The sequence below is a fragment of the Diceros bicornis genome, chromosome 7, assembly GCF_020826845.1.
Source record: "Diceros bicornis minor isolate mBicDic1 chromosome 7, mDicBic1.mat.cur, whole genome shotgun sequence".
Classification (NCBI taxonomy): domain Eukaryota; kingdom Metazoa; phylum Chordata; class Mammalia; order Perissodactyla; family Rhinocerotidae; genus Diceros; species Diceros bicornis.
The window spans coordinates 61,557,392-61,562,223 of record NC_080746.1 but is presented as its reverse complement, the minus strand read 5'-3'; the positions used below and the strand labels follow the sequence as shown (position 1 = coordinate 61,562,223).

Here is a 4,832-nt window from a genome sequence, read left to right as displayed (position 1 = left end):
GTCGAGAATAGGCTGAAGGTTGACTCAGATGCCAAGCTGACCCCTGAATCAATTCTATTTGACATGAATTGTTACCGTTGTTTCTCTCTCCTTCACAGAGGAAATTCTGGAAAGGGTACTTAGGATCCCTTTTCTTTTCAACCTTATCTCTTATTCACCTGAAGTCCATTGTGAACGTACTCCATCTCACTGAATGTGTTTTTCCTAAAATTGCCAAGGTTTCAACACTATAATAAGTACCTCTTAAAGTTATCTATGTTCAAGAAAGTCTGGAAATCAGGTGAAAAATGTCAAGGAGTAAGGTATCATATGCATAAGCCTTTCTTAGAACTTATCATTTGTTCTCATGGTAAAAGATACACTAATTCATCTCCTCATTTCTAAAAGTTAGAAGGCATACATATATCATTTATTGTCTTTCCATGAAGAGAACGTGGCAAAATTTCTTCACATATATGAAGCATATAACAACTGCTTTTAAAAGGAACAGAGGAAGAAAAGAAAAAAAAAGGGAGAAAAATATAAAGGGAGAGAGGGAGAAATATTAGTCAAATGAGCAACAACTTGCTCAAAGCTCAATATAGTAGGATTTAGAAATGTCCATCCAAATTGGTCATTCTAAGAATTTTACTGAATTTACAAAAATAGCTTCAAGGAAATAAAAAACTGAAGAATGAGACTATGTAGAAATTATATGTAAATGTGTGATAAAAGAGCAATTTTGAATACAATTTTTCTTTCCAGATGTGTCTTAGTGAAAGGAAAGGCAAAAGGATATTTATTTAAATAGAATTCATTGGCAGAGGAACATGTCTATTTTTAAGATGACTTCAGTTTTTTGCAAATGAGGACAGCAGAAAAGGAACTCAGCTTATAAAAAGAAAACTTGTGTATATTAATTTCTCTGCACTTAGCCTGTGGGGAAAGAGAAAAGAGAAGAGAAAGGAGATTTCTGTAACTGTAGAAAAGATTTCAGAGATATTAGATGTGGATGAACCTGAGAGGGCTTAATTAAAATCTGCTGGGTCCCTGGTGTTTTGACTAATGGCTGGGAAATCACTCTTTTTTGTTCATAACTCCTCCTTCTCCACACATTCGCCAGGGAACATTAAAACTGGTGGATAGCAGCTTTCTTCTCCAATTCGAGCTCAATAAATTTATCTGTGCCACAGAATAATACAGACCTTCCTGTGAGTTTTATTGGAGGATGAAAACACAAACATAATCTCAGACAGACTTACAGAAAAACGTGTCTGTATTGCAGAGACAGACAATAAAATGCTATCCCAGAGACATCCATATATTGGCAGATGGTCCCACCTCTAAATAGATGAAGGTTCCTGCATTGACTGGGTGCTGTTATACAGGGTGCAGACAGAAGAAGAGGCATTGCAGAACACAAAATGCAAAGGAGTGAGACTGGAATCTCAGGAGGAGAAAAGAGTTGATGAGCGATAAACGATGAGTGTTTGTGATATGAAGAAATGACTGTCATCTTCAGGTTCCCTGTAAGAGCAGAACCGGCTCTCGGTAACAATTGGCAAGTAAGTTTCATTATCCCAAGTTTACCCCCACAATGTTTTATTACCAGCTTTACCCTCAATAATCACTCCATCCCATCAGCCCTGTATTCACTGATGTACTTCCACCTCTATCCCACTATCTACGCCTGTGGGATAATGTTCAAATGTCAGCTCCTTACTCTTGAATAAGTCACACACTGTGATTGTTCTTAGATGATTCTTATTCTAATTCTGATTTTTTTTTATTGATGTTTTAATGGTTTCTAACATTGTGAAATTTTGGGTTGTACATTTTTGTTTGTCCATCACCATATATATGACTCCCTTCACCCCTTGTGCCCACCCCCCACCCCCACTGCCCCTGGTAACCACAGTCCAGTTTTCTCTGTCCATGTTTTGGTTTATATTCCACATATGAGTGAGATCATACAGTGTTTGTCTTTCTCTTTCTGGCTTAACTAATTCTGATTATTTTTGAAGAAGAAAAACTTTACTCCTATTAGAGCCAGCGATCTATTGATTGGGGAGTCACATAATCAAGCCTGGGGAGCAAACCTGTGGAAACCAAAGAATTCGTTGCCTGACTTGTCTATCCTAAATAAGTCAGCTGATAGAGCCTTCCTGTCATGAAATGACCCCTGCTGATCTGACTATTTCACTTGAGGTTTAGCAGCATAAACCACAGCTGCTTCCTGAGTTACTGGCATATTTGGTGACATTCAGTATATGTTTAGCTGATCATGACCTTGCTGACATAAAGCAACTTTCTTGATGAGTCTATGGAAGAATGAAATAACCCAACCCTTTTTTCACTGACACACAAACATTTGTCTAAAGTACAGCTTGAGAATTTTTTGCTTCAATATTTCAATTATTAAAAAGTAATGATTTTGATTAGATCAACTTTCATATAAGGCATAAGAGCCTTAGTTTACAAAAAATTCAGTCCTCAGTGAATTGAGAGGTGATTAAATTTTCTTCATATGCAACAAAGCCCTCTCCTAAATCATTTCTGGTATTCCAAGGTCTGTCCTCTGTCTTCTCTTTCTAGTTCTATATTTGACTCCTTTTAAGGGACCTGTCCTTTCACCCTTTATTTTCTATTAATTTCTTATGTCTGAGCTTACAAACTTATCCAAGTGTTCCAGGTGATCTATAGTGCATTAAAGATTAATGAGCCTAAATGGGCCAAATCTCATCCTAATTGGACCTCTGAACAGTTTAAACACAAGAAACTAGTCTATATTCTGCTAAGTTACCCATTTACCCATTTTTCTATGTCCTGTAGTCATCACAAATGGATCCTTTTGCCCCCTAGGCATAACTGCTGCCTCCTAGAGATCCCTCCCTTTTAGGTACTCTGTAATGTGTATTACAGAATTTCAGCTATTTTGTGGACACAACTAATTTTCAGGATTTCAGCCGTTAGAAATATAGGCAAAATAAAATACGGCTTTACCAGAAGTGTAAAAAGTAGCAAGGAAGTTTGACCCAGATCAGCAAAAGTACATGCATTTGAATGATATTTTTGGAAGCTCTTCCTTCACATTCTTTCAAAAGGATATCCAGTCTAACATAGATATATAGATACATATATATATATAATGTATATATATTATGTTACATAGATCATATAGATATATAAATATTTAATCCTCATCGAAGTTGACAATTTCTGTCTCTATTCTCTTTCACAGGGAGTCTTGTATACTAATATACTGGTCAGACGCTAAGAATGTGGCAGTCCAAACCTATAGTTCTTGACATAGAAACAATTAGGAATAATAGCATACAAGAGGAGTAGCTGGAATGGGGAATATGGAGAGATTCACCCAACTCTGATTAAAATGCAATTTCCAAGAAAAATAAACAAGTCTAATAATTTGGACCATAGATCCACAAGAGAGATAACAGAGGGGTCAGCAGTTAATTCCCTTACCCAGGTGATGTTGCTGGTTCTAATGCAGTAGACCTGCCATACACAGAACATCCTATTGTGGTACAAGGCTTGTGAATACTCTTCCAGAAAACAGTGAAGTGTCTCTAAAGACCTCTATTCCTTTCAAAATAAGAATGAGATGGATAATATAGTCTTAGAGTTCTACCAAAATCAGATAGACTCAATATAATGACTTTGGAGAAAAATATGTGTTAGAAGAGGAACAGTAGCACTGACTATGTAACTTCTTTCATTGGGATCAGGAGGCCCAAAGACACTATATCCATGTCCAACATCGCAGTCTTCATGCCTTCTGTGCTGACACTAATCGGGATCCCAGGCCTAGAGTCTGTGCAGTGCTGGATTGGGATCCTATTCTCTGTCATGTATCTCATTGCTATGACTGGAAATTCCTTGCTTCTGATCATCATTATGTCAGAGCCCAGCATCCATGAGCCCATGTACATTTTCCTAGGCCTGCTAGGAATAACGGATATTGCACTTAGTAGCAGCATTGTGACCAAGATGCTTGGAATCTTCTGGTTTCATATTGCAGAGATTCATTTTGATTCCTGCTTGATTCAAATGTGCTTCATCCACACATTTCAGGGCATGGAGTCAGGCATCCTGCTGGCCATGGCTCTGGACCTTTATGTGGCCATCTGTTACCCACTAAGACATGCTTCCATCTTCACCCACCAATTAGTCGCCCAAATAGGGGCTGTAGTGACACTCAGGGCTATCATTCTAGTAGCCCCAAGCCTACTATTGATAAATAAGTGTCGTTTTCAATTTTATCACACAACAGTCATCTCCCACTCCTACTGTGAGCACATGGCCATTGTGAAACTGGCTGCAGGAAACGTCCAGGTCAACAAAATCTGTGGTTTGTTTGTAGCCTTCACTGTTGCAGGTTTCGACCTTATTTTGATCACCTTGTTCTATGTACAGATATTTGTCACAGTTTTTCGTTTGCCCCAGAAGGAAGTCAGGTTGAAAGCCTTCAGTACTTGCATTGCTCACATCTGTATCTTCCTCCAGTTCCACCTCCTTGCCTTCTTCTCCTTCTTCACACACAGGTTTGGTTCTCATGTCCTCCCTTTTATCCATATCCTCTTTTCCAGCTTCTACTTGCTGGGGGCGTGGGGGTCCCTCCATTTGTCAATCCACTCGTCTATGGTGCAAAGACCAAGCAAATCTGTGTATGTATAGTAAAAAATTCTGTTCATAAAATCCACTTTGATTAATATCTCCATGCCTTCCTCTTTATGCAATAGCAACAGTCTCTCAAAACTAAATGAAATTTTAAAAATTCACGTTATTCGAGATGCTTGAGTTTCCTATTTAATTGTTTCGTGAAATTTTCCAGC

General features: G+C 38.1%; 1 pseudogene; it reads left to right on the top strand.

Annotated features, from left to right (window-relative positions):
* Positions 1–3,747: 3,747 nt before the first annotated feature.
* Positions 3,748–4,709, top strand: LOC131409063 (olfactory receptor 52A1-like; annotated as a pseudogene).
* The last annotated feature ends 123 nt before the right edge of the window (positions 4,710–4,832 follow it).